Here is a 15,130-nt window from a genome sequence, read left to right on the forward strand (position 1 = left end):
CCGAGGTCGATAAATGAGCACCACACACCGTGGGTAATAATAGGCAGCGCTCAGATACCCGAGTGTTCGTAGCACTATATAAATGCAAAATTATTATTATTATGCTGCGACCTTGCGAGCTGCAATATCCAAGTACACTGGGACCTCAAGCCATTGCGCGGTACACGGTCTTACGAATTCCAAATCTCGGTGAAACTTTGTGGGCATTCTGATGGATCTCTAGAGGCACGATTCAGGTTGGAAAAGTCCGCTCGCCAGAATGCTGGACATTGCAAACAACGAGAATCCGACCAGCGATATTCTGTCTTCTTCTGTGCCCCTGAAAAGGTGCCAAATCCACAAAGCTGCATCCAGCCACGAGGAAACTCTTGCCTGGAGAATGCTCCTGTGATCCCTGCTGCAAAAGTAATTCCAAAGTACTGTCTTCCGTCTTCTTGACAAAGGAATCCATCGACTGGGTCTTTCGCTGCAGAGCCTAACATATTCCTGCTGCAGCTCTTTTTCTGTGCTGAGGCACAGTGTTGGCTGGGATATTTTACCTACCTTAAGCCTTTATGATTTCTGTATAGCTTTGGGGTGTTTTCTCTGATTGGCAGGCCACTCATCCAGTTCACCCAGGCCCACTGCGGAATCCCCCTAGGAGGTCTTCTCTGAAGTTCTTGGCCCCTCATCTAACTTTAAAGTAAAGATAATACTTACTTGTTTGACAGTCTTCCTCTGGAACTCTGACTGTGCTTGCAACTGAACCCTATCTCAACCTGCCTACAGCTGGCACCTAGACCACTAGGGTCCCTCTACTGCAAGGTTGGCCAACATACGGCCCGCGGGCCACAATCCGGCCCGCCAAGCCATTTTATGTGGCCTGCGAGGCTGTATGTTGGACAACTCTTGAGTTAAAAAAAACTTTTTTTTTTTTTTTTAAACGTGCCTGTTGTGGGATGTATTTACCCATGCATCCGAGCCGTACCTCAAAACTGTGCAGTACTGACAAGGAAAACATCATGATGGCCAGAGCTTCCCAGAAAATGCACAGGGAAATGCAGGAAGAATAGGCTGCCACCCATTTTTGCCGATGTTATGGGCACAGAAGGACACTGCCTAAAACCACCATTGGACTACCCGCACAGTAGTCTGAAACCATTGGGAATGGCAATGCTGATTGCCAAATGCAACCTAGAATGGTGGGGAATTCATTTCTTAAATCTCAAAAATGGGTGCAGTACCAGTACTCACCACTATCCAAAAGCCGGCAGTTTAAAACCACCCTGTGTTTCTCTGAAGGCAAGCCAAAGTGCCTATTTCAAACATTGCAATATGTGCAAAATATTCACTGAACACCAGCAGACATTTGGTAGAATGGAGTTTTGTGTGCCTACAAAATCTGGGAAATGAAGAGCCCAGAACAATGCTTATAACAAAACTGGCTGAGCTATGGAGTCAGCAGTTTAAGTTGCACTGGATTTAAAGACACTAAAATCGAAAATGTTTAGATTAAATGATTGACCTATGTTTGGTGTCACATGCCTTTGTAACTGTTGAAATGTCATAGTTTTGCACTTAGAATCAGCATTCTAGCTGCATATGTAAAAATGTTTAGTTTTATTTGAATGCAGGAGCTGGGGAACAAAAAGTGACAGTTTATCTGAAACCTGGCTTAAGGAACTGAATTCTGCCTGGCAACTACCCCCATCAGGAGTGAAACTTGAGTCACAGCTGTGTTCCCAGGCCTAGCTGCCCTTTTGCTGCTCACACTAAGGATATGCCATCTATCTGATAATTGAATTACCTGTGCTCTGCAGGAAAGTGAACAAAGCCCTGTCCTGGCTCAGGCAAAGGTTTTATTGGCAGGAGTCGTAAATGGTCGTAAAAAGTGGCTTCCTCCTGAGGAAAGGGGAGGGGCACTGCCTGTGAGAGCAAGCTGGCTTGGCAGAACTGGAAAAACCAGAAATTCAACCTTGTGCTGAGGGTAAACCACACCCCTTTGGAGCCAGAACATAACTTTAAAAAGATGAATAACTCATAGAGCGGACATGTGAAAATTTTATAAATGATACCATAATTCTTGTGATTTTTCTGCCCACAGTTTAAGAGGTTTTTAGAACCGGTGGTATGTTCAGGGGGGTGTCAGCGGAAAAGTGGATATAACTCTAAATGTATGCATGTTAAAAATCTGAAACTTCATCAGTTAATGTCCATACTCCCTGCGCACATGTATGTAAAGTTGGGTCAATGTCAGAAATTGAAAAATCAATTAAAAAGTGAAATATGTGCCATTTCTGAATGCAAGCTCCCAGGAAGAGCAGAGTTTGAACAGGGGATACCTCCAGTAATGCATGATGGGTGCATATGATTTTAAAACAATATCTACCTCTGCAAATATGTATTTGTTTCAAATCTAGATTTGTGTGTAAGTTGACAGGAGGAGTGGACTTTCTGCAGGCTGTAAAATGACATCACTCTGACCCAACCTAGCTCCCCCAATCAAATGATAAATGGAAGTTTGACCAATTAGAAGCTGAGAGAGAGGTAGGGTCAGTGATGCAAGAACACACCCACATTCTAAACACATAAAAGTAGAGAGACAGGACAGATAGGGACCTTCAATTCCATCTGCAGCGGGACGCTCTGCCGGAAAAATCCATACTTTACCTCCATCAAACCACCAGAGAGCCAAACTAGAGACTTCAATCTATCCAGAACTAGAGACCCAGACCAGAGAACCAGAGAGAGCTGACCCAGATCACTGTGAAGTGCAGAGACCAGAGGCGAGTTTAAAACCTGACCAGATCCATGGCGAGGCCCATTTCACTCAAGAATATAGTGTGAGTACCTAGAAAACTGTGCAGAACCAATCTCCTAGTTAAAATAATATAATTCAATCTATTTAATCTAAGTAGAACTGCCTCCTAACTGTCACCTGTCATTTGTAAAGCTGTCACTTGTCATTTTAGCTGCAAGCTGCACTTGTCTTTTTGAACTTTAAAATTTCAAATCTGAAAAACGACCTTCACAAAATCGCTCATATCTCCGCAACCGTTTGTGCTAGAGACTTGCAGTAACTTTCATTTTGAAGATGAGATCCTAGGCTTTCCTAGGACCCCAAAACGATAGAGATAGTCCTTGTGGTTCCTCTGTAATAGCGCTCGGCGCATCCGCGAATTTTGCCGCGATTTGCAAATTTCTCCACATGTAAAATCAGCTGCTGCTTGCCTTCCATTTGCCAGAAATTCGTTTAACCTGCTAACTATCCCTGCATCATTGCTAGTGTGAGCCTGGACTAATATTAACTAGATACCACTCACCCTGAACCTCTGAAAGGGAATTAAAAGAATTTCCAGCATATTTCTCATCCATTGCTAGCACATATCAAAGCAATTTGGGCCTGTGTTTTTAAACTTCTGTTGCCTAAGCTTGCCGGGGTGAACTGATTTACATTGATTGCATTTCTGAGAACTGTGTGTTTTCCTTCCATTTCCTTGCCTTGCATCAAGGGGGGGAAGGGATTGCCAGAGAAAAGTGATTACATTGTTTGGTTGAAATCATATTGAGTATTTTCTGTACTGCATTCATTGAATATTGCATCCACCTGAGCTTACATAAAGCATTTTCTACCACATTATACTTCTGTACCTATTTACCAGTGTGCTACCTTATCCATTTCATCTCAACTCCTTAGTAATTATAAAGAAGTGTGCTAGTGCCAGATTCTCCGTTGTTGATCTTTATCATATCAGATTAAGTGTGCTATTCAATTATTAACTTATTATAAAGTGTGATATATATATATATTTTAAATTATCAAATAAACCTTTTAAACTTGCAAAACAGAACTACTTCTTGGCTCAGTGGGGTCAGGGGGATTCCAAGAGAGGGGTGTTATATAGGGGTAGTCATCCAGAACGCATGAACTGGACATAAAGATATATCAATAAGGGTTTTCATTCAGTATTCTAGACTAGGCGTTAACTTAGCTGTAGTGCTGAATTGAATCCTCTTACACTGTGCGCAAAACTGTTTGTCGGATATCCGACAAACATTGCATTGCAGAAATAAATAAATTAGTCAAGAAGATCTTGGGACTTGATGATGGAGGAAGGAGAGACTAATTTGTATCACGACATAGTGAGGGGTACCTCGGGAATACCATTCATTTTCAGTGAGCGCGGGTCCATATAATTGCCCAGTACTCCCACAAACTATGAACAATGGGATTAATATAGTAGCAATTACTTTCCATTTAAATATCCCATTTCAGGCAAGTAGGACCCACCATGCAAGAGAGGAACGGGCTCCGGCACAGACATGCCCGTTCCTCTCTTGCATGGTGCTCCGAGGGACAAAAGGCCAGCCGAGATGAAGGGAGGAGGTGGTGAGGAGAAGAGAGTGCTGGCCCGGGGCGAAGGATTATGTGGACAGGTGCTGTGCAGGAGTTCCTCTCGGCGTGGGCAGCACAGTGGATTCCTGAACCCCTGATTAGCACGTGGGCCACTGCTCAGAGGGCCATTGTGCGGAGTTACTTTCAAGGTTTGTCATCTCTGGACATATGTTTAGCAGGGGTTGCGGCGACACAGCCTGTCTGCCCCAAAAATCGTTCTTGTGAATTGCGAATATCACCGAAGATGAATCTTTATCAGCTGAGAAACGTAACCTTTGCAGTGCTTTTTTTCCTCGTCTCGAGACAAACAACAGCGGGAGCTCAGTTACGTTTACCTCTAAGCACAGTGCGGATTGATGAAAATGTCCATGCATTATACCAACTACATTGGACATTATAGATGTGGCCAGTGGGGTATCAAAGCGAATACCACATGTACAGCACAATATGTTACCCTAGTAGTGCCCCAATAACACACTGCAACCTGCAAATGGGCCTCAGTGGACCACCTGCCAAGGTTTCTGGAAGTTGCTTATGATCTTGATCTGTGATCTATGATAGGATCTGATATGATAGGTTATTTATAACGTGCTTGATACCCATGCAGCAGTGATCCCAATCATAAAAGTGAAACAGGCAAGCCCAACAGGTATAACTTATTTTCACTCTTTTGGTAGTGCAGTCTGAGGGCAGCCTATAACCCTTCAGGAGAGGTGTGAGCTGATACAGTTGCAACACAAAAAACAATGTACTATGTTCATAAAATACCTTAGTTCTTGTCTTTTGGATCTCAGCAGAGCCAGGCATTTCAGCATCAGACCAGAAGCATGGGTGCCTTTGCGCTGGGCTGGGGTCAAGTCGGAGAGCAGCAGCAATGGGCCCCAATGATGCAGTTCTGTTTAGCAGTGGTGCTGATTTGCGGGTAGAAAACGCTGGGAACAGTAGGCAGTGCCAAGTGGATGGCACTGGAAGACTCAGTGACCTCAGGGCCCAGACAAGGGAATACTTGCCTTTGGCGCTGTGCAATCTCGGCTGACACAACACAGCATATGGTTATGGCAAAGATGTCAAAGCTTCAGCATTGTCATTGAGCAGAACTCTGAGGTTCAGGGGTGGTGGAGCGTCGAGGTCCAGGATGATTATGATGGGGTCAATGGGGTCAGCGCCGAGCAGCTCCGCTCAGGAGGGCCATGGGCTCGTGTCGGGCCGACAGGCCAGTGGGCAGACTGCAACAGGCCTGTTCAAGCCATCCTGCTTTTTATACAAATCTCGGGCTGAGCAGGGCCTGATGGGAGAAAGGAACTGCGCTACAATCTGCTCTTCTGCTGGGCTCTGCCTGCTGGAGCTTCCCTCTACACGAGGGACAGGCAGCTCTGCAGATGCTCAGAGCTTCCAGCGGTGTGGGGGGTTGGGGCTGGGTCAGGGCCTGCCTTCTCACCCTCACTTAGCGGGGCTTCCCAGAACTGACCCAACCCATGCCCTCTTGCATGCAACTCGTACTTAGCTGGCAGGGGAGAATCTGATCTCAAGGGCAGATCTCCCAGGGTGAGGCTTACCCATTGCACATCGGATTTGCTGACCCCTGCTATGTTACTAAATGCGGGATACACGACTGCATTATTTCCGGTAGTTGGGGACTGCGTTCGCGCTCTCCCCCTGATTTATTGGTGAAAGAAAAGGTAAAGTGTGCACTAGGCCTGCTAGGTTGCATACTTTAAGATTGCGCTCACATTGCGTTTCTTCAATTAGGTTCACCTTTGGGTGATCACTTTTCCACATTTTATCTGTTGAATTGAATTATGCTTCTTTCATTACCACAGAAGTAATGTGTATTACAGAGATAAGCTGCCATATGTATTGGGCACACTGCACATGTTCAGGCGGCATCAATCATGCTTTGTACAGGACAATGCTGGCCTAAATTGGGAACAGCCAGCATAGACATGTTGCTACAGGGGCATATTTTGGGTTCAACCAGCATGACAATGTGTTACATCAGTGACAGTGCTGTCTTACACTGTGGACACATTGATCATTAAAATGTGTTGTGTTGTAAAATGTTCTTTTCTGCTGTTGGTGACATGAAATTTTCATGTTCCCCTTTAGAACTGATTGTAAATTTATGGCTTTTTGGTCACCTTTTCTGCTGTAAAATGCACCATTTCAACCCCATATTTGAAAGAAAATTCTTGTGGGGGAGAACCCCCCCCCAAAACCCCCTCCTAGAACCTTGTAGCTATGCTCGGTAGCCCCCACTATTTCAGAAAAATCTTAACAGACACTGAAAGAAATCACAAGCAACAAACCTTTGATCACTGCTCATGACACCAAAAGCTATCTTTGGGACTGCATGGCTATCACTGCCTGTGATGCTATTGTGTCAAAGGTCACACAATATTGCTTTTTAATATACTACTTTGGGTGAGGTTGTTGACTTTTGGCTCGCCGGCCCACTCGGTGACAAAGTTAATGCTTCGGCCCCACATTCAAAAAGGTTGGACAAGCCTGCTCTACTGCCTCCGATTGAACTCATGCTATAGAATAAGGTAAGGATTGGATAGGAAAAGGGTTCTGCCTTGAAAAGAATAACAAGTGTTAAAAAGTTACATGTTATGTTACTTTGCATTTATATAGTCTCAAGGCGCTGGTAGGTTGAACGCCCTCGGGAACCAAAGTTCAAGTCAGTAGAGAAGAGTAGAGAGAGTCAAAGGTGCGTGTGAGCACTGTATATGTGCGCAGCTGGTGTGGCATTCGTGTAATAGTTGCTTCTTAGCATTAGGTGTGGTGGTTGGGAGATCAGGAGTATGTGTTTGTTCTGGTAGGTTTATCCAGACCGATTCTGGCTGTGTTAGGCCTGAGGAGAACGCCTGGCTGGAGTGTGTGTAACCAGCGGTGTTTAGAGTGATGTGGAGTATGAGGCGGATGTTGGTATGAGAACAGCTATACCGAATGGTGTCATAGTTTCTCTGTGTTCTAGTTGAGTGATGGTGTAGAGAAGAGAGTAAGCGTGGTGATGTGATATGATGGTTTACATGCTCTTTCAAACATTCTATGCACTCTAAACCATTCCATGTATGTTGCGTACTTCTATGTGCTCCAATCTGTTCCATGGACTGCAATCCGTTCCATGCACTCCAATCCTAGACACTCCAACCGGTTCCATGCTCTCAAATTCGTTCCATGCACTCTGATCTGTTCCATGTACTCCGATCCGGTCAGTGTATTCCAAGTTGATTTATGCACTGCACCCACATATTTCACCCGTACCTTTCACATATTTTACCAGTACCTTCCACATACTTCACCCGTTCCATCCACATACGTCATCCGTTCCATCCACATCCGTCATCCGTTCCATCCACATCCGTCATCCGTTCCATCCACATCCGTCATCTGTTCCATCCATATACTTCCCTGTTCCATCATTCACACAATCTTCTGCTCTAGGCACTCGTCCGTTCCAAGCACTTGTTTTATCTGCGCACTCACCCGCTCTACTCACTCACTGCTCAACCTACCCATTTGCTCAACGCAACCATCTGCTCTTAAGCGCTACTCCGCTCTTACGCCCTCCTCCGTTCTTATATATTCGTCTGCTCTGCACACCCATCCGTTCTGCGCACCCGTCCGCTATCACGCACCCATCCGTTCCATACACCCGTCCGCTATTGCGCACCCATCCGCTCCACGCACCCATCTGCTCTACACAGTTCTTCACTCTTACGCACTCATCCGCTCTATACACTCATCTGCTCTACGCAATTGTCCGCTCTAAGCACCCATCCGATCTACACACTCATCCGATCTACACCCTCATCCGCTCTACACCCTCATCCGCTCTACACCCTCATCCGCTCTACACACTCATCCGCTCTACACGCTTCAACCATTCTACCGATTTCGTCCGCTCTACTCACTTCGTTCATTCATCATGCATTATCGGTACAGGCCATGTCACTTGCCATACGCACAGGATCCGTTCCGTGTTCTCTATCTGTTTCATGCACTGCACCCGTCTGATGTACTTGAATCGTCTATTCTGTACTTTCCATTTATGCCATGCACTCATACATTCCATGTCATCTGTCTGTGTACTTCCTGTCTCCTGTATTCATCTTTCCATCTCTTCTCTTTATTCATTTCATTCATTTTGTTCATTTGTCCATTGCAATCATTACACCTATTTCATTAATTGAAACCGCAATTACTGTTTTCGTACGATATTTTTTTTATCCATTTCACTGCATTGATCTAATTTCCTCATTCTATTTTGTTGGTCCTTTTAGTTTACATTTGCGGTTATTAGTTGTCGATGTCTCGCTTGGATGTTGTATTGTTATTTGTCTTATTGTTATTCAAGATCTAGTAATTTGTTGGGGTTGGTGTCTTTGCGATGCTGTTATTCAGTTTGAGTTAGATTCAGCACAGGGTTGGTTTTTAGGGGAAGAGCCAAGTTTTCAGTAATATGCGGAAAGACTTGTAAAAGAAGTTGGTTGGTAACTGTAACAGAGTGAACAGTTCCAAAATGTACTACTTACCTTACAAATATTCTTCCATTCCGAAAAGTATATTTAACATCTTTCTTTCCTTAGATACTGTTTCGTCATTATAACAGAAAGTATATGTAAAGTTATATTACTCAACTGTGATTCGGTTATGCCTCTTCCCAAAAGTAATGTTGTTGGTTCCACTTCACTATTCCTGTTAAGATAAATGCACGAGTGTCCCCAACTTGGTCTTGCTTCCGCTGACTTGCTGTTAGCCTGTCCAGAATAAGTCTGCCTTGAGTTTTACCCACCTAGAATAACCCAGCGTCATTCATAAAGAGCAACATTGGGTTTTGCATTCCCTGGTCTGTTTTAGACAGACACAAGAGTCTTAGGTTTACATCTGCTTTTAAGTTGCTGATACCTCCTTTAAAAAGTGTATAGGTTTTACTTACCATGGGTTAGCTGTGTGCCATCATAAAATAAGTTACAAGAGGTATTACCTATCTCAATCTGTGTGTCATGCCTGCCAGACGGTTTCAATCTGCTTCTAGGCATTCTTATGTCAGGAAGACTAGGACTGTTCTGGTTGCAAAACCATGTTTAAACTGAACGGCTGCCAGACCCTTATTTTCTCGTTACAGAATTACTGGGAGGTTCCCATGGCAACGGCGCTAGTTTCCACGCAAGCACATTGCTGGGTTTTTTGTGTCACATGTTTTTGGGGGCATGACTGTCTCCATTTAAGCACAATTGGGAAAGCATCCAGTACTTCTGATTAGGGTTTGATCATCTAGAGGCTTGTTCGTTTTTGTTCCAACTGTTCAGTCTTCGTTATCCTGGTGTCGTACCTACCGGCTTGCCACGTTTTGGAATTCCTCCACATACTCTCAGGTTGCAGTCGCAGCATGAAGCGCGGCTTTCCATGTGCATCACAAGCAGATGCCTCTCTGCTGCGGTCATGGATCCGCAGCTCTGCACAGCAGTCTCCTGCAGGTCCGCTGCTGTTTCACGGATCCCGCGGCTCATCCCAGCTCCTGTTCCGTCCGTCTCCTCTTGACGAGCAGCTGCCTCACGGAATCTTGGCACTACTCCGTGATCCGTTCATCAGCCGCTTGTCAACCACAGCAGTTTTCTTCACGTCAGCTCTACCTCAGCTGCAACATGTTCAGGACCCCCTCCAATGTTCCATTCATGGCGGTTTTCCTGCTGCCTGTGTACTACAGCTATATCGAGCCTGTGGCTATCTCCAGCTTTCCACAAGCGTATGTCATTGGTGAGTGATTTTCGGGTTCCTGCAACATTAACATTCAGTCTTCAGTAATCGAGGTCGCTGATAACAGACCTTGCTCTTTATTCACTTTGCAGTCTATGTGGATTGAAGCGCTGGACTCACCTTAAGTATCTCATTCTCATCTGTACAGCAACTACTAAACCTAATCACTTGGACCCTTGGAACTCTCAAACTGTTTCTTGTTTCAGCTTCCTCCTTTTCAACAGTGCACTGGACCATGGATGTTTTACTGCTTTTTGTGCACCAGCCTGACACTAGTGCGTCCCTCGTGCCGCTCGGGTTTAATACCTCACTAACCTTCCTTCCCGCTTCGTTGTTTGGTGTCATTCATCCTTTCAGTCCTTCAACATCCAGTCCATTCATATTAAGGTAGGAGAACCTTCTCTTCAGTGTTGTTTAGGGAGTTATTGTTTATGTGATTAGGTCAGTAACGTAGTCCTCTTCTTGTAGGCGAGAAGAACCAGTTTAGAACCACCCACTCAGCAGAACAAGCAGGATATCAGTACAATAGATTCTCCCTATTGTAGGGAAAATCACACCCTTCGCACTGATTCACTGCACTAACTTTAATTTTATCAGCTTGTGGGGTAAACCGTTGTAAAGGTTTTCGTCGTCGTCCATGGTGGTCCTTGCTACGGGGCACGGTGACTTCACACATGAACATACCAGCCTGGTAAGTGTTCTTTTCATTGTCGTTGAAGTCATTCTCTGTGCCTAGCATAACACTGTCAATGATCACTAAAAGCACCTTTAATAGTATATTACACCCTTAGGTTTTACTCACCTAGTATAACTGTGTGTTATCACAAATGTAGTTATATGTTTTTACTGTTCCTGAAATAAATGTCCCACTTTTCTGAAAAGTATATTGTCCAGTTGATTTCATTGCTGAGCATCACGGTACAACTGTTAGGGTCTACTACCCTTGTATTACTGAAGGTAATCCAAAAGTAACAATTGGTTTTTACTCCCCAAAAATAGGTGCAACCTTTTCTGGAAGTGTTTATAAAGGTTTGACTTAACTAGACTACTGTTAGTTCTCTAAATAAGGTCTATGCTTTGATCCGTGCATTTAATGCATATTGGTTTTTTTATGTGTTCATATGCTTTATTTTTGGTTTTTATTGATTTGGCTGAGTGCAATCTCAACCTTTCAAAATTGATAAAAAGAAATGTACACATAATATAACAACAAATTACATAGGTATAGTATTATAAAAAATAAAACAAATACAAACATTTAAAACGATACAATATAACTCGCATCATGATTTATAAAATTCAAACTAAAATCACATTCGCAGATGTATATTAACATTATACCGAAATCATAATTTTATGCATTAAATATATACTTACTATCTCACAACATTTAAATGTCCTCATATTTAACATCTCCTTTGCCAAATTCTCATATTTATCATGTCTAATATTTCTACGCAGTATAAACAATAAATCTTTAAGATTGATAGACTTATTGATCTTGTCCCTTTAATTTGAGTTTTTGGAGATAATTTATGATGGCATATCTAACTGTTTTAGATTCTGTATGGTACAGGGCTTCCCATAAGCCTTTATGTGTCAAATCCCTATATTCTCCGAAAGGATGTTTGAAATAAATGATTCATTGTGATAGCAATTCATGGCAGTCTACTATCATGTGTCTTAAGGTTTCATGCCCTTGATTACAAAAGTGACAATTACATCCAATTGGGATAGTTTGTTCCATTTGCACATGATATCCTATGTTGGCCAAAGATTGAGTAGAAAGCGCAAAAAGTCTGCACAATGCTGTGGATTAGGGGCTTTCAACAAATATGCCGCTGTTAAACCATATTTTTTCCTTGCAAAGGATTCTCATTAACATTTGTATACAGCATGCATTGCTCTCTGGTCTTATTCCAGTCATACTTCCAAAGCTTTCTTTTCGCTTTGTCCGGATTAGTTATTAACAAATCAATTGTAATATCCACATCCTGCAGTATTTTCTGACCTTTCGCTCTCCATAATCTAACAAAAATATTGTTTGACGTTTGCAGAAGCTTAGATAACAGTGTTAAAAGACCATTCTTCCCATCAGCCATTATACATTTTCGAAACAGCGAGCATAATTGCAATTTATAGATGGCATGGAGTGGTATCTGGCCCAAATCGTGCCCGACTACTGCGATGGATTCTGAAATAGGTAGTTGTAGGGACTTCTTCCAGTACATGCTCTCGATTTTGGTCCAGTATCTATAGGGCTTCTATTTTTTTGTTTCTGCTCCATATAACAAAACAGGTATTGTTATTTGCCTATAGTATAACTTAATTGGTCCCATTGTAAATTTGCAATACTTCGCATTGATGAGTCGCGTTTGGGAGATTGCTGTTCGTAATGCTTTATGATAGTACTTACCAAAGAATCTCTTGGTCTGCTTGTAAATAAAATAAACCCTTTATTTTTACAATACATAGTGTCAGTGTTACATTGTACCATATACCATGAACGAAGGTGGTACAGCCTCATACTAAGAGTGGAGTCTTGTACTGTCTCAGTTGAATGATTTTACTAAGCCCTTAGTTGAACTTCAGAAAAAACTGTCCTAACACCACCCAACAGCCAGTCAGGAGGAAGGGGACAGAGCCAGGGCTTCCCAGGACTTAGCGAAACAAGGGGTAAAGACAATAGCAAGTAAGAGGCTACCGTGGACATCTTGCCTTTGTTCAGGAATACATCGATTCCTATGGCAGGGCCTGGGTGTCCCAAAATTGGAGAACACTCAGAACCACTGTCAAAGTCAGCATGTAGCTGCCACTAGCCTATACCCAGCTATGTGGGCAACACACAGGTGCCCAGAAACACACACAAGGGGTACAAAGGTGTACCCCCACCCATGGGTGCCATAAGGGTATCCCAGTAGTGTTGTTCATCAAAAGGTAAAATGAAGAGCTGCACTGGCAGAGGTCCAGGCTGGACCTCCGTGGCAGAAAACATATAGGAAACACACACAGAGAAGTGGTAGGACAAAGAGGCCCTGCCCTTTAAAGAGCATTTTCAGCATCACAAGAGCCGGTTACTAACTGCTCTGATGACAGATTACCATTGAGAAAGATTAACTGAAAGCATTACAGTGGCCGACATCTGTTCAGCCGCAAACCTCGACTTGAATTTTCAAGTCCAGGTGACCTCGTGCACAGCGCCCTTTGCTGATTTTTTTTTTTTTCTGAAGCAGTGAAGCTGGGAGATAAGATTTTCATAGATGAGGAATACGTGGGAGGAACATACAGTTGAAAGAACGTTACAGTTGGTAAGTAACTTGTTCTTCGAAAGGATTGTGTCCTCCGACGTATTCCTCATCGATGATAGACTCCCAAAGCAGTAAGAAATTTGGAGGTGGGAGTACTATTTAACTTTTTCCATGTACAGAATGAAGTACTGCTTTTGCGAATAAACCCTCTTGGGAGGATGAAGTATCTAAGCAGTAATGCTCAACAAATTAGAAAATTCAAGTCCAGGTTTGCGGCTGAACAGATGTCAGCCACTGGGACTCCACTCTGAAGAGTCGCGGAAGTAGACATGCTCCTCGTGGAATGAACTCCAAGTCCTTCCGGTGTATCTTTCCCTGCTAGTCTGTAACACTTAATAATGGCTAAAGTAATCCAATGGGATATAGTTTGTTTCGTGACTCCTAATCCCAATTTGGGACCAGTATAACCAACAAAGGGCTGGTCGTCTGGACGTATTCTTGACATTCTCGTAATATAAAACTCAGAGCCCTTTTTGGGTCGAGCCTGTGCAGTCTCTCCACCCAAATGAGGTGGAGGGTAGAAAGTTGGAAGTATTATTTTCTGCGACAGGTGAAAGTCAGAAACTGCTTTTCGGCAAGAAGGATGGTTTAACTTTAAGGATTACCTTGTCTTTATGAAAAGTAGTATAAGGTGGTTTACATGAAAATAGCATGCAACTCGCTTAACCTGCGGGCTGATGTTAGCGCTACAAGAAAGGCAGTTTTCAATATCAAGAGCATTCATGGGCAGGAATGTAAAGGCTTGAAAGGTATACCCGTTAGACATTTTAAAACAAGATTTAAATCCCAGGCTGGGACATGAAATGGTATTGGTGGGAACACATCAGTGAGCCCTTTTAGAAACTGGATGACCAACGGGATCTTGAAATATGAGACCTCCTCAGAGGAGCACTTGAAAATCGAAAGCACAGCCAAATATCCCTTTATTGTTCCAATCTGGAGCCCTAGATTGGTTAGATGTAGCAGGAAAGCGAGCCCTATGGGAGTGCCACAATGAAAAGGGTCCACATTCTTGTCTTTGCACCAGTTACTGAATTTATTCCAACGACACCAGTACAAAGATTTAGTCGCTGGCCTTCTGGCTAAAAGCAAAATCTCCATTACTTCGTCCGGGAGGTCCCAATCCTTATATCTCTGCCTCTCAGAAACCATGCGTGAAGGCTGAGTGTTTTGACCTCTGGATGGAGAACCCGACCTTGCGAGAGAAGATCCTCTCTTTGTGGAAGACGTGTTGGAGGGCAGATGGACATGTCCAGAAGGTCCGGGTACCACGTTCTCCTGGCCCAATGTGGGGCAATTAGAATCATGGTTTTCCTGAACTTTTTCAACCTCCTGATTAAATGAGGAATCACGGGGACTGGAGGGAACGCATACAGAAGTGGAAATTCCCAGTCCACCACGAACGCGTCCCCTGGAGCTCCTCTGGGGGGAAATGCCCTTGAGCAATACTGCTCGCAATTCCGGTTGGTACCGGTCGCGAACAGATCCACTTGAGGGATACCCCAAAGGGCGAAGATCTCTTGAAGGACTTCCTGAGCTAGTTCCCACTCCTGGGAGACTGTGCTCTGCCTGCTCAGAGCATCCGCTGCCGTGTTCTTCTCTCCAGCTAAGTGAACTGCCGATGGAGATATTCCTTCTTGTATTGCACAGAATCGGAGCTTCATTGCCTCTTGGCACATTGTTA

The 15,130-nt window shown here is 43.7% G+C and overlaps 1 protein-coding gene and 1 non-coding gene across 3 annotated transcripts in view; one reads left to right on the forward strand and one right to left on the reverse strand.

Annotated features, from left to right (window-relative positions):
• Positions 1–15,130, reverse strand: part of AP2A2 (adaptor related protein complex 2 subunit alpha 2) — a 1,261,084-nt gene that overhangs the window by 465,815 nt on the left and 780,139 nt on the right. The gene's annotated exons all lie outside the window — the stretch shown is intronic.
• LOC138505311 (U1 spliceosomal RNA) lies at positions 5,872–6,033 on the forward strand. Its single transcript, XR_011280123.1, has one exon. It is a non-coding gene; the product is annotated as a U1 spliceosomal RNA (small nuclear RNA).

Source organism: Ambystoma mexicanum, chromosome 11 (assembly GCF_040938575.1).
Source record: "Ambystoma mexicanum isolate Mex_15411 chromosome 11, UKY_AmexF1_1, whole genome shotgun sequence".
NCBI lineage: Eukaryota > Metazoa > Chordata > Amphibia > Caudata > Ambystomatidae > Ambystoma > Ambystoma mexicanum.